Below are 26,461 nucleotides of genomic sequence, written 5' to 3'. Positions count from 1 at the left end.
CGGGGCGCCCGCCGCAGCACTTTGTTAATCCTTGTCGCCTCTCCCGAGCGCTCCTGCTCGGGGGGCGGAGTTTCGCGAAATGACGCGTTGCGTCGTGACGTCACGACGCAAACGCGTCATTCCGCAAAGCCCCGCCCCCCGAGCAGGAGCGCTCGGGAGAGGGGAGAAGGAGAAGCAAGAAGGAGGAGGCGGCCGGCGCGAGGGACGTCAGGCGGCGGGACCGAAGAGCGGGAAGATGTAAGTATTCTCTCTCTCTCTCCCCCCCTCTCCCCCTTCCTTCTCCTCAGCTTGAAACCTGCCTGCCGCTCTGTGTAAAATGGGGGCACCTGCCTATGGGGATACCTGCCTGCCACACTGTGTAATATGGGGGCACCTGCCTATGGGGATACCTGCCTGCCACACTGTGTAATATGGGGGCACCTGCCTATGGGGATACCTGCCTGCCACACTATGTAATATGGGGGCACCTGCCTATGGGGATACCTGCCTGCCACACTGTGTAATATGGGGGCACCTGCCTATGGGGATACCTGCCTGCCACACTGTGTAATATGGGGGCACCTGCCTATGGGGACACCTGCCTGCCACACTGTGTAATATGGGGGCACCTGCCTATGGGGATACCTGCCTGCCACACTGTGTAATATGGGGGCACCTGCCTATGGGGACACCTGCCTGCCACACTGTGTAATATGGGGGCACCTGCCTGCGTACTGTGTAATATGGGGGCACCTGCCTGCGTACTGTGTAATATGGGGGCACCTGCCTGCGTACTGTGTAAAATGGGGGCACCTGCCTGCGTACTGTGTAAAATGGGGATATCTGCCTGCCGTGCTGTGTAAAATGGGGATATCTGCCTGCCGTGCTGTGTAAAATGGGGATATCTGCCTGCCGTGCTGTGTAAAATGGGGATATCTGCCTGCCGTGCTGTGTAAAATGGGGATATCTGCCTGCCGTGCTGTGTAAAATGGGGATATCTGCCTGCCGTGCTGTGTAAAATGGGGATATCTGCCTGCCGTGCTGTGTAAAATGGGGGCACCTGCCTGCGTACTGTGTAAAATGGGGGCACCTGCCTGCGTACTGTGTAAAATGGGGATACCTGCCTGCGTACTGTGTAAAATGGGGATACCAGCCTTACGCGCTGTGTAAAATGGGGACACCTGCCTGCCGCGCTGTGTAAAATGGGGACACCTGCCTGCCGCGCTGTGTAAAATGGGGACACCTGCCTGCTGTAATGTGTAAAAAGGGGACTTTTTTATTTTTATTTTTTCCCCACTGTGGTGGGTGTGATGATATCAGATGAGGCCATGCCCACTTTAATGAGACCACGCCCATTTTAATCAGGCCACACACCCTTGTCGGGAGCGCGCGCGCCTATGGCGCGCGCATGCTTTTTCTTTTTATGGCTATATGGGGGGGCACACTTTTTTTTTTTTTTTTAGAGCAATGGGGGGGGGGGGGGGGGCGCATTTTGAAATCTCGCACTGGGAGCCAAATTGTCTAGAAACGGCCCTGACGAGATATTATGGTGATGGGACCTAAATCTAAGCACAGAATGCATTTATGTTTCATATATACCATATACACACAGCCTGAAGGTCATTTTAGCCAATATTTTTTATAACTTTGTGCATTAAACAAAGTGTGTGTACATTCACAGAATTCATTTATGTGTCATATACACCTTATACACACAGTCTGAAGTTCATTTAATACAATATTTTTAATAACTTTGAGTATTAAACAAAGTTTGTGTACACTGAGCCATCAAAAAACAAAGGTTTCACTATCTCAGTCTCACTCAAAAAAGTCCGTATTTCGGAATATTCCGTATTTCGGAATATTTGGATATGGGATACTCAACCTGTATTACTTTTTTCTGCTACTGGTTCTTTACCTATGCAAACAAGCATCTGACTTGCCTTTCCTATTGCTTTGTTACATTGCTCACCTGAAATAGTAATACTTAGATAGCTTTCCTCTTGCCATTATAATGCCCTTAATATTATAGTTAGCCTTTGTATTTTTGAGACGTGTATGATTTTGCATTTTTTGGCATTAAATGTTGCCATGTTCTTGACCATTCCTCTAGTCCAGGGGCGGAACTGCCAGAGACAACGGAGTCAGTTGCCGCCGGGCTCCAGCCCTAAAGGGGCTTCCTCCATTGCCCTCCGGCTGTTACGTGCCCTTCCTACTAAATAGACAAAGGCGCTACCAGCAGGGTCTCGCAGTTTGTACATTCCATGCCGTAACACCCTTCTTTCCACCTTTTTCAAGACCCAGCCCAGCAGCCTCGCCGCTGCCACCACCGCTAGCTGCAGCACTGCCAGCGGTGGGGTGCCCCTGCTTCTTCTCACACCACAGATAGCTGGGCAGCACTGCAACTGCCTGCCTGATTGCTCCGCCCCCTTCCGGCTCCCAAGCACCTCTGCTGCCCAGTGATCCAGGAGCCTGCTGCTAGGAAGAAGTGGCCGAGCTTCAGCAAGCGAGTCTGGACACTGGCGGAGGAAGCCATGATAACCAGATAATGGGGAGTGGAGAGCCAGTTCCAAGGTAATACTTTATACAGCTGGTTGAGATCCTGGTCGGTGGATATGGATTCCAAGAAAACCCTGGAGGTGCTTCCTTTCAAGGGAGACACTCTCTTTGGAGAAGACCTCAATAAGATTGTAGCTGATCTGGCTACTGCTAAAACAGCTTGCCTACCTAGTATGACTCCTACCACGCAGAAGGCTAAAAGTACTTTCCCTTGGCCCTTTCATCCTCAAGGTAAAGCGTACCCAAGGTCAGGCATACCCAAAGCAAGCTCATGCTTCCAGACCTGCCAAGCCCAGACTGAAGCAAGCCTGGGCTGCCCATCAGCCTGCTTCCAAAACGGACAAGCCTGCCGCATGACGGTGCAGGCCTCCCTCTGGGGGATCCCAGGGTGGGGGGCCCGACTTCTAGGTTTGGCATAATTCTAAGCTAGAGAATTCTGTTTGGAGCTCACCTTGTACTTTGTGAAGAAATAATCAGCATTGTGGCTGAGCAGATACATGTAGTGTGTGGCTGCAAACTGCATGGATCTCCTGCGTTGTAATGCTGATACTTTTTTTTTCAAAGTACCAATAGCTTCATATAATGTTCACAATTTTTATGCAGGATCAAATAGCTCAATAGGTAGGGTGTTTGATTAGAATTCAACAGGTTATAGGTTTGAATCCTGGGTATGGTAGTTTGAGATGTGTTATTTAATAAAGTATGTTGTTCTGACTGCCGGCATCCTATCACCTGGGATATCATACTAAATAAATGGAGTTGATCAATTTTTTTTTATTTTTTTTTTAAACTAGGGACAATTTCCAGATACTTTTCTTTATAACTGAGATTGCCCCCTGGAACTTCACATCAGTTGACAACTATGCATGAGTGAGCAGTGCTTGCTCTGGATCTGCCCACCCATTTATGTGCCGTCATAAAAGAAAGCACAACTGACAGTTATCCTGGGCGTACACTACACAATTATCTGTCAGGCTATCTATCCAGTCTGGATGGATGGAATGAAAATCTGGTAATGTATAGGAGCAAATGTCAATTAACCATTTGCTCCCAAACACTAGAAAAGTGGTCAAAAATGGTCATTACACAAATTGGTTAAACCCAAAATTTAACCAATTTGTTTAGGGGACCATTTTTGTCCATTTTCTAGTGTTTGAGAGTAAATCGTTGATGGTCATTTGCTCACATAGATAACCGGATTTCTATTCCAACCAGCCAGTGTTGGAGATATGGTCTGCCAGATTACATAATGCATACCAGAGCCATAACTAGACTTTTTGGTGCCCTGTGACAGATAATTATATGCCCCCCCCCCCCCTCCCCATTTTTGCAATATGGACAAAAGGCGCATGCCTTGTGGGGAAGGGGCATAACAAGATTGGTCTCAGAGAAAGCACATGAGATATGAAGATATATCTAGTATACTTGACACTCAATGGTTTGTGGTATTGCCGGGGTGCCCTCCTTAAATGCATATACAGTCACACATGGCGTGTTTGTGCAAATGGCATATCAGCAGTCAGCACTAACTGGTGACATGCCATTTGTACAAGTAAGCCATGTGTGACTAATATATAAACATACTTTATTAAATAACACCTCAAACTATCATACCCAGGATTCAAACCTATAACCTGTTGAATTCTAATCAAATACCCTACCCATTGAGCTACTTGATCATGCATCTATTCTAACCTCCAAAAACAGATTCAGTTGCATTTTCCAGCGTGTTTTGTTTGCGCCTTTGCAAATGTCTTACATCGACAAACTTATTTAGTACTATTTTGCAAATAGGGTTACATTGTCGCAACATTGTGTTCCCTAATTGCTTGATTTTTTTAAATGCAACAATTGATAAAGACACCTGATAATTGCTCTGTGGAGTCTTATTTTGTGTCTACTTCTTATCTACATTTAATCAAGGCATTTTTAAATGCTGGGGGCTGCCAGGACGTGAGGCCTACCTAGACTTTAGATCTGAATTTGAATGTACTTGTGAACTAACTTAATTTCCTACTTCTAAATTCATTCCTAAATTCACTACTTACATGAATCCTGTAGTTGGGCATTTTGGGACTTCGATTGTGGGCATTGTTTTGTGTCCAGACCAGCAGCAGGTGGTGTGCATTTGCTGGAAAGGCATCGAAGACCTCCGATATGCTGCATCTCCTGATGTGTGTCTCCCTCAAGTGGCTGTCAGCAAATGCCTGCTAGACACCCCATTCCAAGCTGATTGTGACATCACGGTACATGCATCATAGAACAGGCATGCTAGAACATGGGTCTTCAACCTGCGACCCTCCAGCTGCTGTGGAACTACACATCCCAGCATGCCCTGCCTCAGTTTTAGCATACCTTAATAGCAAAACTGTGGCAGGGCATGCTGGGATGTGTAGTTTCACAGCAGCTGGAGGGCCACAGGATGAAGACCCATGTGCTAGAGCCAAGCCGCAGGTACATTGAATGCTAGCAAGCTGAATATTTAAATCCTTTTTGTTCCGCAGCATTCCAATGTGGAAGATTCCATGGAACCAGAGATCCTTCCATTGAGAAGGACATGCTGCCTGGATGACTACACTGTGCAAATTAAATCACGGAGCCAGTTGGTTTGTGGGTGGCTCTGGTGACTGGGTGGTTGGGTGGGTGGTGTGTCGGAGGTGGAGCACATGCAAATGATTGTGTATCATCCAGCTAGTGAGAGAGAAAACTCATGCAGGAGTGTGCCTGCTTGTCAGTGGGTTATGCACCTTGCCAGACGTCAAATCTACATAGAGCAGCTGGAGGGGACAAGAGCAGGTTTGCAAAATATAGATAGAAGAGCATATATGCTGGCACATTCTCCATGATTGTGTCAGCTTATGTTTTGGTGCACTGCACTTTCCTCCACTAAGTTTTAGCCATTTTTGTTAAGCTCAAGTGTAGTTGCTTCTCGGCCTTTTGGCTGTGATCTTGTATCGTGGTTGAAGGGTCTGCTGGAGGGAGGGATTGTTTTCTTCATTGGCGAAAAACCAAAGATATTCCAGGATGGAAGGCTATCCGTTTTTCAGTTGTGGAAGAGCACAGAGGTCGGATTAGACTACATTCTATAGTAAAGGATACCTTTCTATTTATTGCCCCTCCCCTTATATGTGTCTGTGTTACAATAAAGCTTCGGTCTTGTGATTCCCTCACCCTCTTACACTCCACACACATAGCCTTATTAACTGTTGTATTATTGTATAGTTTAAATGTATAGTGCAGTTCATGATTTATAGTGTAGGCTGGCCTGTGCTGTAGTTCTTGAACTGTACTATACCGACAGCATTTGTATTGTGTTTTATCTGTGCTGCAACACAGTACTTATGTGTGTAATGTTTATGTATGTTTTTTTGCTTCTTTATGTCAATAAAGACTGCTTTTTCAATCCAATATCTGAAAACAATCAATGTTTATCTTTGATGGCAATAGAAGTGGTATGATATTTGCTGCTTTTGAAAGGCAATATCTGATATGTCCCCTATCTGGGAACCATATATTAAATGGCTTTTCAGAAAAGGGAGATGGTAGAAGAGCTTTCAGTACTTGTAGGACCGATGCACATTTCCTATTCTAGCCTCCAAAAACAGATTCAGTTGCATTTTCCAGCGTGTTTTGGATGCGCCTTTGCAAATGTCTTACATCGACAAACTTATTCAGTACTATTTTGCAAATAGGGTTACATTGTTGCAACATTGTGTTCCCTAATTGCTTGATTTTTTAAATGCAACAATTGATAAAGACACCTGATAACTGCTCTGTGGAGTCTTATTTTGTGTCTACTTTTTATCTACATTGAATTCTCTACCTCTAATCAAGGCATTTTTAAGTGCTGGGGGCTGCCAGGACGTGAGGCCTACCTAGACTTTAGATCTGAATTTGAATGTACTTGTGAACTAACTTAATTTCCTACTTCTAAATTAATTCCTAAATTCACTACTTACATGAATCCTGTAGTTGGGCATTTTGGGACTTCGATTGTGGGCATTGTTTTGTCTCCAGACCAGCAGCAGGTGGTGTGCATTTGCTGGAAAGGCATCGAAGACCTCCGATATGCTGCATCTCCTGATGTGTGTCTCCCTCAAGCGGCTGTCAGCAAATGCCTGCTAGACACCCCATTCCAAGCTGATTGTGACATCACGGTACATGCATCATAGAACAGGCATGCTAGAACATGGGTCTTCAACCTGCGACCCTCCAGCTGCTGTGGAACTACACATCCCAGCATGCCCTGCCTCAGTTTTAGCATACCTTAATAGCAAAACTGTGGCAGGGCATGCTGGGATGTGTAGTTTCACAGCAGCTGGAGGGCCACAGGATGAAGACCCATGTGCTAAAGCCAAGCCGCAGGTACATTGAATGCTAGCAAGCTGAATATTTAAATCCTTTTTATTCCGCAGCATTCCAATGTGGAAGATTCCATGGAACCAGAGATCCTTCCATTGAGAAGGACATGCTGCCTGGATGACTACACTGTGCAAATTAAATCACGGAGCCAGTTGGCTTGTGGGTGGCTCTGGTCACTGGGTGGTTGGGTGGGTGGTGTGTCGGAGGTGGAGCACATGCAAATGATTGTGTATCATCCAGCTAGTGAGAGAGAAAACTCATGCAGGAGTGTGCCTGCTTGTCAGTGGGTTATGCACCTTTCCAGACGTCAAATCTACATGGAGCAGCTGGAGAGGACAAGAGCAGGTTTGCAAAATATAGACAGAAGAGCTCTCCAGCCTAGTTTGCTGTCTGTTTCCACTTCTCTTTTCTTGAGCCGCTCCCTTCTATGCCCTTGCGCACTATCCTGACTTCTCACATCTGCTTACTTTGTGCCTTCCAACGCACAATGCGAATTACAGGTAGTGCTGCAGGGCCCACACCCTTTTACTTGCCATACAGAGCAGCTCTGGAGCTGTTACAGTGCCCAGCTTCTGCAAGAAATCAGCTTGAATGCTTCAGGGGCTGGGGCATAGCCAACATGAGCCCCACACCGAAGGAGGGTGGAGGTGTTTAATGCAAACTATAGGTCATCCAAGCGCCGCAAAAGGCCGCCATGCCCTGCACGCCCCTTTTCTCTTTTCATATGCAGACGAGGGTTGAAGCCAACTTTGACCCACTGCTTGGATGACATCACCATATGCAAATCCATCTGCTGCAGGCCTTCCCGCAGGAATGCTTGCACTAGTTGTTGCATTTGGTTTGTTGTTTGGGGGTGCTTCAGTATTAGGCAGCCTTCTGCCCTCCCATGTTCATCTGAAAATATGTGTTCTCCCTGCAGTTGTTGTCCCCAGATGAGAGTTCCCTTGTGCTGCCTAATGATTTTGAATTGAAGTGGTTCATGTAGGTGCTATTTTAATCTGATTTTATATATGCATTTTAGTATATTTTTTTTTTTGCTTTACCATATTTATCTTTTTATTCTAGAACCACTATTTGTCTGATCAGTTATTTAATATTGGAACCAGTAGATATAAGGTGGATTTTATATATTAATTAAACACTTTTAATTGACTGTAAAGAAGTCTACGCCAGCTTATCTCTGATTACGGACATTGGAATAGAAGTATACTGAAGAGAGATGAGCGTTGTGCGGCAAGTTGTCATGACAACGGACTCCAAGACGACGTAACCGGAAGTGACGTATCGCTAGACCTAGCGACTACGAGAAAAAGATCTAGGACTCCGGAGGCGGAAGTGACGGAGTGGGAGTTCAGGTTGCTATGGTAACCCGGCGGTTTCCGAACATGACGCCAGGTGGAATCAATTTGGAATCTGGCTGTGATTTGCTATTTAAATCTGGATGTGTGGTGCAGTGAGTATTCAGCCTCGAAAAAGACTCCAGGAATAGGAGTTGAAACGCGTCGGCGTATTCCATCTGTGACTGGCATTTACGGTGGTCTGCACTTCTAAGAACCAGAGGACTTTCCAGCTCCAGCCCGGGCGGTTTTGGGATTTAAAAGAACTTGTTTGAGAACTTTTTTGGGTTCTCAAACCCTCTGGTAATTGCTCTGCATATCTCTTTGTGGCTGTCACATTTTGGAGAATCATTCTGCACATTTTTACCCTACCTGTTTATTGTGTTATGTCCATGTTCCCCGATATGTGTCATTAAAAAACTTTATTGCACATGTGGTTCCCCTCTCCCCTCTGTTTTACATGCTACTACATTGAGAGGAGGAGGAGTGAGGAGTAAGAACCTGGACTTTCACGGTGACCTTAAGGGTTGTATGTTTTTTTTTTTTATTGCATGCAAGCACTTTATGCATTCATTTATGCACTGTTACTAGGCGCCTGTTGGTACCCGCAGCCTAATTTGTTTATTGTTCATTCATTTCTGGTGCTCTGGAGAGGCACTTATCCTGGTTGCGGGGGCTATTGTGCAGCCTTGTTTTAGACTGCGCGACACGTGGATAAAACTAGACAGATTCTTTGTTATACATTCCCTGCATACCCCTTTTCTCTTTTCATATGCAGATGAGGGTTCCAGCCAACTTTGGCCCACTGCTTGGATGACATCACTGTATGCAAATCCATCTTCTGCAGACCTTCCCCCAGGAATGCTTGTACTAGTTGTTGCATTTGGTTTGTTGTTTGGGGGTGCTTCAGTATTAGGCAGCCTTCTGCCCTCCCATGTTCATCTGAAAATATGTGTTCTCCCTGCAGTTGTTGTCCCCAGATGAGAGTTCCCTTGTGCTGCCTCAGTTGAATCTCCTTTACTTGACAGAGATGTGCCTGAGCAGCGGCCCTCCCCAGCCCTATCCCAAATCATACTTATTTTGCATAGGAGATATCATGGTAATGAAGACTGTTATCCCAGGGTGAGGTTCATTCATTGCATTCTGGGTATGCTGACCCCTGTGATTTCCCCAAATGTGGGAAACTTGACTGCATTATTTGTGGTAGTGGGGGACTGTGTTTGTGCTTTCCTCTGGTCAGCTCTGGTAAAAGTCAGATTTCTTTGTCTCAGATCTTCCTCTAGCCTTGTTCTTCTTTCGAGAGTTCCCTTGTGCTGACTCAGTTGGATCTCCTTCACTTGACAGGGAAGTGCCCGAGCAGCGACCCTACCCAGCTCTAGCCCAACTCCTACTTACCTGCCAGGTGAGATACTATGATCATGAAGGTGTTCTCCCAGGGCAAGGCTCACCCATTGCACTCTGGGTGTGCTGCTCTTGCGATTTCCCCAAATGTGGGAAACTTGACTGCATAATTTGTGTTTCCCCTGGTCGGCTCTCGTATAATTCAGATCTCTTTGTCTCAGGTCTCTCTCCAGCCTAGTTTGCTGTCTGTTTCCACTTCTCTTTTCTTGAGCCGCTCCCTTCTATGCCCTTGCGCACTATTATGACCTCTCCTGTCTGCTTACTTTGTGCCTTCCAACGTCAATGCAAACTACAGGTAGTGCTGCAGGGCCCACACCCTTTTACATGCTTTACAGAGCAGCTCTGGAGCTGTTACAGTGCCCAGCTGCTGCAAGAAATCAGCTTGAATGCTTCAGGGGCTGGGGCATAGCCAACATGAGCCCCACACCGAAGGAGGGTGGAGGTGTTTAATGTGAATTAGGGGTCATCCAAGCGCCGCAAAAGGCCGCCATGCCCTGCACATCCCTTTTTTCTTTTCATATGCAGACGAGGGTTGAAGCCAACTTTGACCCACTGCTTGGATGACATCACCATATGCAAATCCATCTGCTGCAGGCCTTCCCCCAGGAATGCTTGCACTAGTTGTTGCATTTGGTTTGTTGTTTGGGGGTGCTTCAGTATTAGGCAGCCTTCTGCCCTCCCATGTTCATCTGAAAATATGTGTTCTCCCTGCAGTTGTTGTCCCCAGATGAGAGTTCCCTTGTGCTGCCTCAGTTGAATCTCCTTTACTTGACAGAGATGTGCCTGAGCAGCGGCCCTCCCCAGCTCTATCCCAAATCATACTTATTTTGCATAGGAGATACCATGGTCATGAAGATTGTTCTCCCAGGTTGAGGTTCATTCATTGCATTCTGGGTATGCTGACCCCTGTGATTTCCCCAAATGTGGGAAACTTGACTGCATTATTTGTGGTAGTGGGGGACTGTGTTTGTGCTTTCCTCTGGTCAGCTCTGGTAAAAGTCAGATTTCTTTGTCTCAGATCTTCCTCTAGCCTTGTTCTTCTTTCGAGAGTTCCCTTGTGCTGCCTCAGTTGGATCTCCTTCACTTGACAGGGGGGTGCCCGAGCAGCGACCCTCCCCAGCTCTAGCCCAACTCCTACTTACCTGCCAGGTGAGATACTATGATCATGTAGGTGCTTCTCCCAGGGCAAGGCTCACCCATCGCACTCTGGGTGTGCTGCCCCTGTGATTTCTCCAAATGTGGGAAACTTGACTGCATAATTTGTGTTTCCCCTGGTCGGCTCTCGTATAATTCAGATGTCTTTGTCTCAGGTCTCTCTCCAGCCTAGTTTGCTGTCTGTTTCCACTTCTCTTTTCTTGAGCCGCTCCCTTCTATGCCCTTGCGCACTATCCTGACTTCTCCCGTCTGCTTACTTTGTGCCTTCCAACGCACAATGCGAACTACAGGTAGTGCTGCAGGGCCCACACCCTTTTACTTGCCTTACAGAGCAGCTCTGGAGCTGTTACAGTGCCCAGCTGCTGCAAGAAATCAGCTTGAATGCTTCAGGGGCTGGGGCATAGCCAACATGAGCCCTACACCGAAGGAGGGTGGAGGTGTTTAATGCGAACTAGGGGTCATCCAAGCGCCGCAAAAGGCCGCCATGCCCTGCACGCCCCTCTTCTCTATTCGTATGCAGATGAGGGTTGAAGCCAACTTTGACCCACTGCTTGGATGACATCACCATATGCAAATCCATCTGCTGCAGGCCTTCCCCCAGGAATGCTTGCACTAGTTGTTGCATTTGGTTTGTTGTTTGGGGGTGCTTCAGTATTAGGCAGCCTTCTGCCCTCCCATGTTCAACTGAAAATATGTGTTCTCCCTGCAGTTGTTGTCCCCAGATGAGAGTTCCCTTGTGCTGCCTCAGTTGAATCTCCTTTACTTGACAGAGATGTGCCTGAGCAGCGGCCCTCCCCAGCTCTATCCCAAATCATACTTATTTTGCATAGGAGATACCATGGTCATGAAGATTGTTTTCCCAGGGTGAGGTTCATTCATTGCATTCTGGGTATGCTGACCCCTGTGATTTCCCCAAATGTGGGAAACTGGACTGCATTATTTGTGGTAGTGAGGGACTGTGTTTGTGCTTTCCTCTGGTCAGCTCTGGTAAAAGTCAGATTTCTTTGTCTCAGATCTTCCTCTAGCCTTGTTCTTCTTTCGAGTTGCTCCCTCGGTGTGGGGCTCATGATGGCTATGCCCCAGCCCCTGAAGCATTCAAGCTGATTTCTTGCAGAAGCTGGGCACTGTAACAGCTCCAAAGCTGCTCTGTAAGGCAAGTAAAAGGGTGTGGGCCCTGCAGCACTACCTGTAGTTTGCATTGTGCGTTGGAAGGCACAAAGTAAGCAGACAGGAGAAGTCAGGATAGTGCGCAAGGGCATAGAAGGGAGCAACTCAAGAAAAGAGAAGTGGAAACAGACTGCAAATTAGGCTGGAGAGAGACCTGAGACAAAGAGATCTGAATTATACGAGAGCCGACCAGGTGAAACACAAATTATGCAGTCAAGTGTCCAACATTTGGGGAAACCGCAGGAGTAGCACACCCAGAGTGCAATGGGTGAGCCTTGCCCTGGGAGAAACACCTTCATGATCATAGTATCTCACCTGGCAGGTAAGTAGGAGTTGGGCTAGAGCTGGGGAGGGTCGCTGCTCGGGCACCCCCCTGTCAAGTGAAGGAGATCCAACTGAGGCAGCACAAGAGAACTCTCGAAAGAAGAACAAGGCTAGAGGAAGATCTGAGACAAAGAAATCTGACTTTTACCAGAGCTGACCAGAGGAAAGCACAAACACAGTCCCTCACTACCACAAATAATGCAGTCCAGTTTCCCACATTTGGGGAAATCACAGGGGTCAGCATACCCAGAATGCAATGAATGAACCTCACCCTGGGAAAACAATCTTCATGACCATGGTATCTCCTATGCAAAATAAGTATAATTTGGGATAGAGCTGGGGAGGGCCGCTGCTCAGGCACATCTCTGTCAAGTAAAGGAGATTCAACTGAGGCAGCACAAGGGAACTCTCATCTGGGGACAACAACTGCAGGGAGAACACATATTTTCAGATGAACATGGGAGGGCAGAAGGCTGCCTAATACTGAAGCACCCCCAAACAACAAACCAAATGCAACAACTAGTGCAAGCATTCCTGGGGGAAGGCCTGCAGCAGATGGATTTGCATATGGTGATGTCATCCAAGCAGTGGGTCAAAGTTGGCTTCAACCCTCGTCTGCATATGAAAAGAAAAAAGGGATGTGCAGGGCATGGCGGCCTTTTGCGGCGCTTGGATGACCCCTAATTCACATTAAACACCTCCACCCTCCTTCGGTGTGGTGTTCATGTTGGCTATGCCCCAGCCCCTGAAGCATTCAAGCTGATTTCTTGCAGCAGCTGGGCACTGTAACAGCTCCAGAGCTGCTCTGTAAAGCATGTAAAAGGGTGTGGGCCCTGCAGCACTACCTGTAGTTTGCATTGACGTTGGAAGGCACAAAGTAAGCAGACAGGAGAGGTCATAATAGTGCGCAAGGGCATAGAAGGGAGCGGCTCAAGAAAAGAGAAGTGGAAACAGACAGCAAACTAGGCTGGAGAGAGACCTGAGACAAAGAGATCTGAATTATACGAGAGCCGACCAGGGGAAACACAAATTATGCAGTCAAGTTTCCCACATTTGGGGAAATCGCAAGAGCAGCACACCCAGAGTGCAATGGGTGAGCCTTGCCCTTGGAGAAGCACCTTCATGATCATAGTATCTCACCTGGCAGGTAAGTAGGAGTTGGGCTAGAGCTGGGTAGGGTCGCTGCTCGGGCACTTCCCTGTCAAGTGAAGGAGATCCAACTGAGTCAGCACAAGGGAACTCTCGAAAGAAGAACAAGGCTAGAGGAAGATCTGAGACAAATAAATCTGACTTTTACCAGAGCTGACCAGAGGAAAGCACAAACACAGTCCCCCACTACCACAAATAATGAAGTCGAGTTTCCCACATTTGGGGAAATCACAGGGGTCAGCATACCCAGAATGCAATGAATGAACCTCACCCTGGGATAACAGTCTTCATTACCATGATATCTCCTATGCAAAATAAGTATGATTTGGGATAGGGCTGGGGAGGGCCGCTGCTCAGGCACATCTCTGTCAAGTAAAGGAGATTCAACTGAGGCAGCACAAGGGAACTCTCATCTGGGGACAACAACTGCAGGGAGAACACATATTTTCAGATGAACATGGGAGGGCAGAAGGCTGCCTAATACTGAAGCACCCCCAAACAACAAACCAATTGCAACAACTAGTACAAGCATTCCTGGGGGAAGGTCTGCAGAAGACGGATTTGCATACAGTGATGTCATCCAAGCAGTGGGCCAAAGTTGGCTGGAACCCTCATCTGCATATGAAAAGAGAAAAGGGGTATGCAGGGAATGGCGGCCTTTTGCGGCGCTTAGATGACCCTTAGTTCGCATTAAACACCCCCACCCTCCTTCGGTGTGGGGCTCATGTTGGCAATGCCCCAGCCCCTGAAGCATTCAAGCTGGTTTCTTGCAGCAGCTTGGCACTGTAACAGCTCCAGAGCTGCTCTGTAATGCAAGTAAAAGTTTGTGGGCCCTGCAGCACTACCTGTAGTTTGCATTGTGCATTGGAAGGCACAAAGTAAGCAGACAGGAGGAGAAGTCAGGATAGTGCACAAGGGTATAGAAGGGAGGGGCTCAAAAAAAAAGAAGTGGAAACAGACTGCAAACTAGGCTGGAGAGAGACCTGAGACAAAGAGATCTGAATTATATGAAAGCCAACCAGTGGTAACACAAATTATGCAGTCAAGTTTCCCACATTTGGGGAAATCACAGGGGCAGCACACCCAGAGTGCAATGGGTGAGCCTTGCCCTGGGAGAAGCACCTTCATGATCATAGTATCTCACCTGGCAGGTAAGTAGGAGTTGGGCTAGAGCTGGGGAGGGTCGCTGCTTGGGCACCCCCCTGTCAAGTAAAGGAGATCCAACTGAGGCAGCACAAGGGAACTCTCGAAAGAAGAACAAGGCTAGAGGAAGATCTGAGACAAAGAAATCTGACTTTTACCAGAGCTGACCAGAGGAAAGCACAAACACAGTCCCCCACTACCACAAATAATGCAGTCAAGTTTCCCACATTTGGGGAAATCACAGGGGTCAGCATACCCAGAATGCAATGAATGAACCTCACCCTGGGAGAACAATCTTCATGACCATGGTATCTCCTATGCAAAATAAGTATGATTTGGGATAGGGCTGGGGAGGGCCGATGCTCAGGCACATCTCTGTCAAGTAAAGAAGATTCAACTGAGGCAGCACAAGGGAACTCTCATCTGGGGACAACAACTGCAGGGAGAACACATATTTTCAGATGAACATGGGAGGGCAGAAGGCTGCCTAATACTGAAGCACCCCCAAACAACAAACCAAATGCAACAACTAGTGCAAGCATTCCTTGGGGAAGGCCTGCAGCAGATGGATTTGCATATGGTGATGTCATCCAAGCAGTGGGTCAAAGTTGGCTTCAACCCTCGTCTGCATATTAAAAGAGAAAAGGGGCATGCAGGGCATGGCGGCCTTTTGCGGCGCTTGGATGACCTATAGTTCGCATTAAACACCTCCACCCTCCTTCGGTGCGGGGCTCATGTTGGCTATGCCCCAGCCCCTGAAGCATTCAAGCTGATTTCTTGCAGAAGCTGGGCACTGTAACAGCTCCAGAGCTGCTCTGTATGGCAAGTAAAAGGGTGTGGGCCCTGCAGCACTACCTGTAGTTCGCATTGTGCGTTGGAAGGCACAAAGTAAGCAGATGGGAGAAGTCAGGATAGTGCGCAAGGGCATAGAAGGGAGCGGCTCAAGAAAAGAGAAGTGGAAACAGACATCAAACTAGGCTGGAGAGCTCTTCTGTCTATATTTTGCAAACCTGCTCTTGTCCTCTCCAGCTGCTCCATGTAGATTTGACGTCTGGAAAGGTGCATAACCCACTGACAAGCAGGCACACTCCTGCATGAGTTTTCTCTCTCACTAGCTGGATGATACACAATCATTTGCATGTGCTCCACCTCCGACACACCACCCACCCAACCACCCAGTGACCAGAGCCACCCACAAGCCAACTGGCTCCGTGATTTAATTTGCACAGTGTAGTCATCCAGGCAGCATGTCCTTCTCAATGGAAGTATCTCTGGTTCCATGGAATCTTCCACATTGGAATGCTGCGGAATAAAAGGATTTAAATATTCAGCTTGCTAGCATTCAATGTACCTGCGGCTTGGCTTTAGCACATGGGTCTTCATCCTGTGGCCCTCCAGCTGCTGTGAAACTACACATCCCAGCATGCCCTGCCACAGTTTTGCTATTAAGGTATGCTAAAACTGAGGCAGGGCATGCTGGGATGTGTAGTTCCACAGCAGCTGGAGGGTCGCAGGTTGAAGACCCATGTTCTAGCATGCCTGTTCTATGATGCATGTACCGTGATGTCACAATCAGCTTGGAATGGGGTGTCTAGCAGGCATTTGCTGACAGACACTTGAGGGAGACACACATCAGGAGATGCAGCATATCGGAGGTCTTCGATGCCTTTCCAGCAAATGCACACCACCTGCTGCTGGTCTGGACACAAAATAATGCCCACAATCGAAGTCCCAAAATGCCCAACTACAGGATTCATGTAAGTAGTGAATTTAGGAATTAATTTAGAAGTAGGAAATTAAGTTAGTTCACAAGTACATTCAAATTCAGATCTAAAGTCCAGGTAGGCCTCACGTCCTGGCAGCCCCCAGCACTTAAAAATGCCTTGATTAGAGGTAGAGAATTAAATGTAGATAAAAAGTAGACACAAAATAAGACTCCACAGAGCAGTTATCAGGTGTCTTTATCAATTGTTGCATTTAAAAAATCAAGCAATTAGGGAACACAATGTTGCAACAATGTAACCCTATTTGCAAAATAGTACTGAATAAGTTTGTCGATGTAAGACATTTGCAAAGGCGCATCCAAAACACGCTGGAAAATGCAACTGAATCTGTTTTTGGAGGCTAGAATAGGAAATGTGCATCGGTCCTACAAGTACTGAAAGCTCTTCTACCATCTCCCTTTTCTGAAAAGCCATTTAATATATGGTTCCCAGATAGGGGACATATCAGATATTGCCTTTCAAAAGCAGCAAATATCATACCACTTCTATTGCCATCAAAGATAAACATTGATTGTTTTCAGATATTGGATTGAAAAAGCAGTCTTTATTGACATAAAGAAGCAAAAAAACATACATAAACATTACACACATAAGTACTGTGTTGCAGCACAGATAAAACACAATACAAATGCTGTCGGTATAGTACAGTTCAAGAACTACAGCACAGGCCAGCCTACACTATAAATCATGAACTGCACTATACATTTAAACAATACAATAATACAACAGTTAATAAGGCTATGTGTGTGGAGTGTAAGAGGGTGAGGGAATCACAAGACCGAAGCTTTATTGTAACACAGACACATATAAGGGGAGGGGCAATAAATAGAAAGGTATCCTTTACTATAGAATGTAGTCCAATCCGACCTCTGTGCTCTTCCACAACTGAAAAACGGATAGTGTTCCCAAGCCTTCCATCCTGGAATATCTTTGGTCTTTCGCCAATGAAGAAAACAATCCCTCCCTCCAGCAGACCCTTCAACCACGATACAAGATCACAGCCAAAAAGCCGAGAAGCAACTACACTTGAGCTTAACAAAAATGGCTAAAACTTAGTGGAGGAAAGTGCAGTGCACCAAAACATAAGCTGACACAATCATGGAGAATGCGCCAGCATATATGCTCTTCTATCTATATTTTGCAAACCTGCTCTTGTCCCCTCCAGCTGCTCCATGTAGATTTGACGCCTGGCAAGGTGCATAACCCACTGACAAGCAGGCACACTCCTGCATGAGTTTTCACTCTCACTAGCTGGATGATACACATTCATTTGCATGTGCTCCACCTCCGACACACCGCCCACCCAACCACCCAGTCACCAGAGCCACCCACAAGCCAACTGGCTCCGTGATTTAATTTGCACAGTGCAGTCATCAAGGCAGCATGTCCTTCTCAATGGAATAATCTCTGGTTCCATGGAATCTTCCGCATTGGAATGCTGCGGAACAAAAATGATTTAAACATTCAGCTTGCTAGCATTCAATGTACCTGCGGCTTGGCTCTAGCACATGGGTCTTCATCCTGTGGCTCTCCAGCTGCTGTGAAACTACACATCCCAGCATGCCCTGCCACAGTTTTGCTATTAAGGTATGCTAAAACTGAGGCAGGGCATGCTGGTATATGTAGTTCCACAGCAGCTGGAGGGTCGCAGGTTGAAGACCCATATTCTAGCATGCCTGTTCTATGATGCATGTTCCGTGATGTCACAATCAGCTTGGAATGGGGTGTCTTGCATGCATTTGCTGACAGCCACTTGAGGGAGACACACATCAGGAGATGCAGCATATCGGAGGTCTTCGATGCCTTTCCAGCAAATGCACACCACCAGCTGCTGGTCTGGACACAAAACAATGCCCACAATTGAAGGCTCAAAATGCCCAACTACAGGATTAATGTAAGTAGTGAATTTAGGAATGAATTTAGAAGTAGGAAATTAAGTTAGTTCACAAGTACATTCAAATTCAGATCTAAAGTCTAGGTAGGCCTCACGTCCTGGCAGCCCCCAGCATTTAAAAATGCCTTGATTAGAGGTAGGGAATTAAATGTAGATAAGAAGTAGACACAAAATAAGACTCCAAAGAGCAATTATCAGGTGTCTTTATCAATTGTTGCATTTAAAAAAATCAAGCAATTAGGGAACACAATGTTGCGACAATGTAACCCTATTTGCAAAATAGTACTAAATAAGTTTGTCGATGTAAGATATTTGCAAAGGCGCAAACAAAACACGCTGGAAAATGCAACTGAATCTATTTTTGGAGGTTAGAATAGATGCAGGATCAAGTAGCTCAATGGGTAGGGTATTTGATTAGAATTCAACAGGTTATAGGTTTGAATCCAGGGTATGATAGTTTGAGGTGTTATTTAATAAAGTATGTTTATATATTAGTCACACATGGCTTACTTCAGTGGTTTCCAAACTTTTTTGAATCACGGCGCCCTAGAATATCAGAATTTTTTTCACGGCACCACTAGGCCAAAAATTTCTTATTGAGAAATTTAGAAAGAAATATTACATTAAGTTGATCACGTTTATATGTCATCCTAAAGGTCAGTTGTGTGGTGAGGGACAAGATTTGATTCTGTTTGGCCACATATTTTATGACTGGCAGCCACCAGCACTGGTTTTGCCTATTATATTGACCATGAATAATTTGAATTGGTCCTGGACCACCAACCCAGGGCACCCCTGCAAGTGTCCCGAGGCACCCCAGGGAGCCACGGCACACAGTTTGGGAACCTCTGGCTTACTTGTACAAATGGCATGTCACCAGTTAGTGCTGACTGCTGATATGCCATTTGCACAAACACGCCATGTGTGACTGTATATGCATTTAAGGAGGGCACCCCGGCAATACCACAAACCATTTAGTGTCAAGTATACTAGATATATCTTCATATCTCATGTGCTTTCTCTGAGACCAATCTTGTTATGCCCCTTCCCCACAAGGCATGCGCCTTTTGTCCATATTGCAAAAATGGGGAGGGGGGGGGGCATATAATTATCTGTCACAGGGCACCAAAAAGTCTAGTTATGGCTCTGGTATGCATTATGTAATCTGGCAGACCATATCTCCAACACTGGCTGGTTGGAATAGAGATCCGGTTATCTATGTGAGCACATGACCATCAACGATTTACTCTCAAACACTAGAAAATGGACAAAAATGGTCCCCTAAACAAATTGGTTAAATTTTGGGTTTAACCAATTTGTGTAATGACCATTTTTGACCACTTTTCTAGTGTTTGGGAGCAAATGGTTAATTGACATTTGCTCCTATACATTACCAGATTTTCATTCCATCCATCCAGACTGGATAGATAGCCTGACAGATAATTGTGTAGTGTACGCCCAGGATAACTGTCAGTTGTGCTTTCTTTTATGACGGCACATAAATGGGTGGGCAGATCCAGAGCAAGCACTGCCCACTCATGCATAGTTGTCAACTGATGTGAAGTTCCAGGGGGCAATCTCAGTTATAAAGAAAAGTATCTGGAAATTGTCCCTAGTTTAAAAAAAAAATAAAAAAAAATTGATCAACTCCATTTATTTAGTATGATATCCCAGGTGATAGGATGCCGGCAGTCAGAACAACATACTTTATTAAATAACACATCTCAAACTACCATACCCAGGATTCAAACCTATAACCTGTTGAATTCTAATCAAACACCCTACCTATTGAGCTATTTGATCCTGCATAAAAATTGTGAACATTATATGAAGCTATTGGTACTTTGAAAAAAAAAGTATCAGCATTACAACGCAGCAGATCCATGCAGTTTGCAGCCACACACTACATGTATCTGCTCAGCCACAATGCTGATTATTTCTTCACAAAGTACAAGGTAAGCTCCAAACAGAATTCTCTAGCTTAGAATTATGCCAAACCTAGAAGTCGGGCCCCCCACCCTGGGATCCCCCAGAGGGAGGCCTGCACCGTCATGCGGCAGGCTTGTCCGTTTTGGAAGCAGGCTGATGGGCAGCCCAGGCTTGCTTCAGTCTGGGCTTGGCAGGTCTGGAAGCATGAGCTTGCTTTGGGTATGCCTGACCTTGGGTACGCTTTACCTTGAGGATGAAAGGGCCAAGGGAAAGTACTTTTAGCCTTCTGCATGGTAGGAGTCATACTAGGTAGGCAAGCTGTTTTAGCAGTAGCCAGATCAGCTACAATCTTATTGAGGTCTTCTCCAAAGAGAGTGTCTCCCTTGAAAGGAAGCACCTCCAGGGTTTTCTTGGAATCCATATCCACCGACCAGGATCTCAACCAGCTGTATAAAGTATTACCTTGGAACTGGCTCTCCACTCCCCATTATCTGGTTATCATGGCTTCCTCCGCCAGTGTCCAGACTCGCTTGCTGAAGCTCGGCCACTTCTTCCTAGCAGCAGGCTCCTGGATCACTGGGCAGCAGAGGTGCTTGGGAGCCGGAAGGGGGCGGAGCAATCAGGCAGGCAGTTGCAGTGCTGCCCAGCTATCTGTGGTGTGAGAAGAAGCAGGGGCACCCCACCGCTGGCAGTGCTGCAGCTAGCGGTGGTGGCAGCGGCGAGGCTGCTGGGCTGGGTCTTGAAAAAGGTGGAAAGAAGGGTGTTACGGCATGGAATGTACAAACTGCGAGACCCTGCTGGTAGCGCCTTTGTCTATTTAGTAGGAAGGGCACGTAACAGCCGGAGGGCAATGGAGGAAGCCCCTTTAGGGCTGGAGCCCGGCGGCAACTGACTCCGTTGTCTCTGGCAGTTCCGCCCCTGGACTAGAGGAATGGTCAAGAACATGGCAACATTTAATGCCAAAAAATGCAAAATCATACACGTCTCAAAAATACAAAGGCTAACTATAATATTAAGGGCATTATAATGGCAAGAGGAAAGCTATCTAAGTATTACTATTTCAGGTGAGCAATGTAACAAAGCAATAGGAAAGGCAAGTCAGATGCTTGTTTGCATAGGTAAAGAACCAGTAGCAGAAAAAAGTAATACAGGTTGAGTATCCCATATCCAAATATTCCGAAATACGGAATATTCCGAAATACGGACTTTTTTGAGTGAGACTGAGATAGTGAAACCTTTGTTTTTTGATGGCTCAGTGTACACAAACTTTGTTTAATACTCAAAGTTATTAAAAATATTGTATTAAATGAACTTCAGACTGTGTGTATAAGGTGTATATGACACATAAATGAATTCTGTGAATGTACACACACTTTGTTTAATGCACAAAGTTATAAAAAATATTGGCTAAAATGACCTTCAGGCTGTGTGTATATGGTATATATGAAACATAAATGCATTCTGTGCTTAGATTTAGGTCCCATCACCATAATATCTCGTTATGGTATGCAATTATTCCAAAATACAGAAAAATCCGATATCCAAAATTCCTCTGGTCCCAAGCATTTTGGATAAGGGATACTCAACCTGTAATGCCACTGTATAGGTCCTTGGTACAGCCACATTTAGAATCCTGTGTTCAGTTCCAGAAGCCATATCTCAAGTCCTGTTGGAGAAAGAGCACTATATAAATAAATAGTATCAAAATTTGTTTCACGGCACCCCTAGGCCAAAGTTTTTTTTATTGAGAAATTCAGAAAAAAATATAAAATTAAGTAAATTGTGTCTATAGCATGTCATCCTCAGGTTCAGTTATGTTGTGAGGGAATGGTTTTGCCAATTTAATAAAGTATAAATAATTTTAATTGGTCCTGGACCACCAAACTATGCTACCAGTGCAAGAACCCCAGTTTGGAAACTACTGCCATAAAATAAACCTTTTTTGTTTTTTTTAAACTACATGTAATACACCTTAGATCTCAGTTCCTAAAAGGTTTTAAACCCTTGCATACAGTAAACTACACATATTTAAAAATCCTACACCGGGCACAAGTGCTCACGGGCCAATTTCATGGCAGTCTCGGATAGTAGGGCATTGTGGATTCACCAAGGGAATGCTGATGCTGACTCCAAGAAGCCTCTTCAAGATCGCAGGAGCAGAGTCCTCTGCTTCTGCCAAATCCACTGCATGACGCTGGGGCTCTCTTGCAGGAGCCCACACCAGTGGGGGGCACCAGGGGCGGAACTACTGGCAGGGCAGGCAGTGCATTGCACTGGGGCCCCGCCGCACTCAAGGGCCCACAGCCGCCGGCATTACAATGAGTCACAATGACTCATTGTATCATGCCGCAGCCGCACACCAGCGCTCCCGTCAGGTCTGCGTCCTGCGACTCCCGCCGCCCGCCCGTCGTAACGAACAGATCAGGCCAGGGCACTACGGGCAGCAGCCGCAGCACCAGACACGCTGCCGCCTCTGTAACACACGAAGAGGGAGGAGGGTCGCTTGGAGATGAGAGGAGCAGCGGCACGGGCGGGAGGAGGAGGAGGAGGGAGGTGAAGGAAGGAGCCGCAGCAGCGCTTTGTTACTGGTGGAGGCGCTGCTGCTGCTGCCCCTCTGCTTCACTATAGGCTGTCTTCCGAGAACAGCCTATAGTGAAGCAGAGGGGCAGCAGCAGCAGCGCCTCCACCAATAAGACAGCGCTGCTGCGGCTCCCTCCTCCACCTCCCTCCTCCTCCTTCTCTACTGCCCGGGAATCGTCAAGCTGCACGAGGAGCCTGAGCCAGCGGAGAGGGTAAGTATAATTCTTCTTTCTTTCTTTCTTTCTTCTTTCTTTCTTTCTTTCTTTCTTTCTTTCTTTCTTTCTTTCTTTCTTTCTTTCTTTCTTTCTTTCTTTCTTTCTTTCTTTCGTCTCTTTCTTTCTTTGTTGGGACTGCCTGCCGCTATGTGTAAAAAGGGGGAATCTGCCTGCCGCTATGTGTAAAAGGGGGGAATCTGCCTGCCGCTATGTGTAAAAAGGGGGAATCTGCCTGCCGCTATGTGTAAAAAGGGGGAATCTGCCTGCAGCTATGTGTAAAAGGGGGGAATCTGCCTGCAGCTATGTGTTAAAAGGGGGAATCTGCCTGCAGCTATGTGTAAAAAGGGGGACTGCCTGCCGCAATGTGTAAAAAGGGGGAATCTGCCTGCCGCTATGTGTAAAAAGGGGGAATCTGCCTGCAGCTATGTGTAAAAAGGGGGACTGCCTGCCGCAATGTGTAAAAAGGGGGAATCTGCCTGCCGCAATGTGTAAAAAGGGGGAAGCTGCTTGCCGCAATGTGTAAAAAGGGGGAATCTGCTTGCCGCAATGTGTAACAAGGGGGAATCTGCCTGCCGTAATGTGTAACAAGGGGGATGCTGTCTGCCGTAATGTGTAACAAGGGCACGCCGTCTGCCATAATGTGTAACAAGGGCAAGCTGTCTGCTGTAATGTGTAACAAGGGCAAGCTGTCTGCTGTAATGTGTAAAAAGTGTACGATGTCTGCCATTATGTGTAACAAGGGCAGGCTGACTGCTGTTATGTGAAAAAAGTGTACGCTGTCTGCCGCTATGTTTAACAAGGGCAGGCTGTCTGCCGTTATGTGTAAAAAGTGTACGCTGTCTGCCGCTATGTTTAACAAGGGCAGGCTGTCTGCCGTTATGTGAAAAAAATGTACGCTGTCTGCCGCTATGTGTAACAAGGGCACGCTGTCTGCCGTTGTGTAAAAAAGGGGGATGCTGTCTGCCGTAATGTGTAAAAAGGGGACGCTGTCTGCTGTAATGTGTAAAAAGAGGACGCTGTCTGCTGTAATGTGTAAAAAGAGGAATCTGTCCGCCGTAAGGTGTAAAAGGGTCTCTACCTGGTGTAGTGGTGCTACTGTGCGGCGTAATTTGAATAATGGAGACTACTGTGCACCGTTTTATGAATTGGTATTATTTTGTGGCCACACCCCTTAACCACGAAGCCACGCCACTATGTTTTTTTGCGCGCGCCTACGGCGCGCACTGCCCCTGTTTTGCATGCAGGGGTGGGGCTCCAATGCCGTTTCTTGCACACACTGCTAAAATGTCTAGTTACGGCACTGTTGCTAGGTATCCACTTCCCTGAGCAGGCCCCCCTAACCAGATCCTCTCCAGGGGTGAGGGGGTGGACTTGGATGGGAAGGGAAGGGGGGGGGGCCCAAGCCATTTTGTCGCACATGGGCCCACTGCTCGCTAGTTCCACCACTGGGGGGCACGTCTAAAACTCTTCAGTCAGTTCTGGATTCATTCGGACCTGGACTCGTGGGTTTTACAAATAGTGTCCCAAGGGTACAAACTGGGGTTTCAAGAAGTTCCCCCTCACCGATTGTTCAAATCAGCCTTAGTCAGCAGGGAGAAGGTTTTTATTCAAGCCTCTTCGTGGTCCCGAAGCCGGACGGCTCAGTCAGACCAATCTTAAATCTGAAATCCCTTAATTTCTACCTAAAGAAATTCAATTTCAAGATGGAATCTCTCAGGGTAGTGATCTCCAGTCCGGGGGATAAAGGAGATTTCCTGGTTTTGGTAGACATAAAGGATGCCTACTTACATGTTCCTGACACAGAAGAGGTTTTCTTCTAGTGGAATGGCTCTGGAGATCCAGAGTCTGGTCAAACAAATTCTGAAACCAGCAAGAGTGTTAATCCATCAATGCATTCGGTTGCTGGGGAAGATGGTTGCGGCCTACGAGGCCATTCAATTTGGCAGGCTCCATGCCAGAGTGTTCCAGTGGGACCTGTTGGACAAGTGGTCCGGATCCCACCTACACATGCACCGGAGGATAATACTGTCTTCCAAGACCAGAATCTCACTCCATTGGTGGCTGCACAGTTCTCACCACCTAGAGGGGCGATGGTTTGGGATCCAGGACGGGATCCTAGGGACCACGGATGCAACCCTCCGAGGCTGGGGAGCGGTCACACAGGGGGAAAACATCCAAGGAAGATGGTCAAGTCAGGAAAGTTGTCTCCACATAAATGTTCTGGAGTTAAGGGCCATTTAATAACTGCAGACACAGTACGCACTGGGACGGGTGCCCAGCATCCTCTACGGACTAAGAGAAAAGGATTTACCAGTAGGTATTAAAATCCTATTTTCTCTAAAGTCCTAGAGGATGCTGGGGACTCCGTAAGGACCATGGGGATAGACGGGCTCCGCAGGAGACATGGGCACTTTAAGAAAGACTTTAGTTCTGGGTGTGCACTGGCTCCTCCCTCTATGCCCCTCCTCCAGACCTCAGTTTGATACTGTGCCCAGTGGAGACTGGGTGCTTTTCAGGAGCTCTCCTGAGCTTTCTGACAGAAAGTATTTTGTTAGGTTTTTAATTTTCAGGGAGCACTGCTGGCAACAGACTCCCTCATCGAGGGACTGAGGGGAGAGAAGCAGCCCTACTCTCTGAGTTGCAAGGTCCTGCTTCTTAGGCTACTGGACACCATTAGCTCCAGAGGGATTGGTACGCAGGATCTCACCCTCACCGTCCGTCCCAGAGCCGCGCCTCCGTCCCCCTCGCAGAGCCGGAAGATAGAAGCCGGGTGAGTATGAGAAGAAAAGAAGACTTCAGAGGCGGCAGAAGACTTCATGATCTTCACTGAGGTAACGCACAGCACTGCAGCTGTGTGCCTTTGCTCCCATACACCTCACATACTCCGGTCACTGTAAGGGTGCAGGGCGCAGGGGGGGCGCCCTGGGCAGCAATATAAACCTCTTTCGCAAAAATATAACATATATACAGCTGGGCACTGTATATATGTATGAGCCCCCACCAATTTTACAGTTTAAGCGGGACAGAAGCCCGCCTCCGAGGGGGCGGGGCTTCTCCCTCAGCACTCACCAGCGCCATTTTTTCTCCACAGCACCGCTGAGAGGAAGCTCCCCGGACTCTACCCTGCTTATACCACGTTAGACAAGAGGGTTGAAAAGAGGGGGGGGGGGCACATAATTCGCAAATTACATACAGCAGCACTACTGGGCAAACATTAAGTTACTGTTTTATTCCTGGGTTATATAGCGCTGGGGTGTGTGCTGGCATACTCCCTCTCTGTCTCTCCAAGGGGCCTTGTGGGGAAACTGTCTTCAGAAAAAGCATTCCCTGTGTGTGTGGTGTGTCGGTACACGTGTGTCGACATGTCTGAGGAAGAAGGCTATATTAGAGAGGAGCGGGAGCAAATGAATGTGGTGTCTCCGCCGACAGCTGATTGGATGGATATGTGGAATGTTTTAAATGCTAGTGTAAACTCATTGCACA

General features: G+C 46.9%; 11 non-coding genes across 11 annotated transcripts; 5 read left to right on the top strand and 6 right to left on the bottom strand.

Annotated features, from left to right (window-relative positions):
• The first annotated feature begins 9,308 nt into the window (after positions 1-9,308).
• Positions 9,309-9,472, top strand: LOC134899118 (U1 spliceosomal RNA). The gene has a single exon (XR_010172801.1). It is a non-coding gene; the product is annotated as a U1 spliceosomal RNA (small nuclear RNA).
• A 152-nt stretch (positions 9,473-9,624) lies between these two features.
• On the top strand, positions 9,625-9,786 carry LOC134899391 (U1 spliceosomal RNA). Its single transcript, XR_010173067.1, has one exon. It is a non-coding gene; the product is annotated as a U1 spliceosomal RNA (small nuclear RNA).
• A 670-nt stretch (positions 9,787-10,456) lies between these two features.
• On the top strand, positions 10,457-10,620 carry LOC134898929 (U1 spliceosomal RNA). Its single transcript, XR_010172618.1, has one exon. It is a non-coding gene; the product is annotated as a U1 spliceosomal RNA (small nuclear RNA).
• A 152-nt stretch (positions 10,621-10,772) lies between these two features.
• LOC134899599 (U1 spliceosomal RNA) lies at positions 10,773-10,935 on the top strand. Its single transcript, XR_010173252.1, has one exon. It is a non-coding gene; the product is annotated as a U1 spliceosomal RNA (small nuclear RNA).
• Positions 10,936-11,606: 671 nt separating this feature from the next.
• LOC134898975 (U1 spliceosomal RNA) lies at positions 11,607-11,770 on the top strand. The gene has a single exon (XR_010172663.1). It is a non-coding gene; the product is annotated as a U1 spliceosomal RNA (small nuclear RNA).
• A 357-nt stretch (positions 11,771-12,127) lies between these two features.
• On the bottom strand, positions 12,128-12,290 carry LOC134899488 (U1 spliceosomal RNA). The gene has a single exon (XR_010173160.1). It is a non-coding gene; the product is annotated as a U1 spliceosomal RNA (small nuclear RNA).
• Positions 12,291-12,442: 152 nt separating this feature from the next.
• Positions 12,443-12,606, bottom strand: LOC134898974 (U1 spliceosomal RNA). The gene has a single exon (XR_010172662.1). It is a non-coding gene; the product is annotated as a U1 spliceosomal RNA (small nuclear RNA).
• Positions 12,607-13,276: 670 nt separating this feature from the next.
• LOC134899433 (U1 spliceosomal RNA) lies at positions 13,277-13,439 on the bottom strand. The gene has a single exon (XR_010173110.1). It is a non-coding gene; the product is annotated as a U1 spliceosomal RNA (small nuclear RNA).
• Positions 13,440-13,591: 152 nt separating this feature from the next.
• Positions 13,592-13,755, bottom strand: LOC134899173 (U1 spliceosomal RNA). Its single transcript, XR_010172855.1, has one exon. It is a non-coding gene; the product is annotated as a U1 spliceosomal RNA (small nuclear RNA).
• Positions 13,756-14,429: 674 nt separating this feature from the next.
• On the bottom strand, positions 14,430-14,592 carry LOC134899262 (U1 spliceosomal RNA). The gene has a single exon (XR_010172943.1). It is a non-coding gene; the product is annotated as a U1 spliceosomal RNA (small nuclear RNA).
• Positions 14,593-14,744: 152 nt separating this feature from the next.
• On the bottom strand, positions 14,745-14,908 carry LOC134898814 (U1 spliceosomal RNA). Its single transcript, XR_010172504.1, has one exon. It is a non-coding gene; the product is annotated as a U1 spliceosomal RNA (small nuclear RNA).
• Between the last annotated feature and the right edge of the window lie 11,553 nt (positions 14,909-26,461).

This window comes from Pseudophryne corroboree, chromosome 3 (genome assembly GCF_028390025.1).
Source record: "Pseudophryne corroboree isolate aPseCor3 chromosome 3, aPseCor3.hap2, whole genome shotgun sequence".
NCBI classification, from domain to species: domain Eukaryota; kingdom Metazoa; phylum Chordata; class Amphibia; order Anura; family Myobatrachidae; genus Pseudophryne; species Pseudophryne corroboree.
This window is presented reverse-complemented; position numbering and strand designations above follow the sequence as displayed.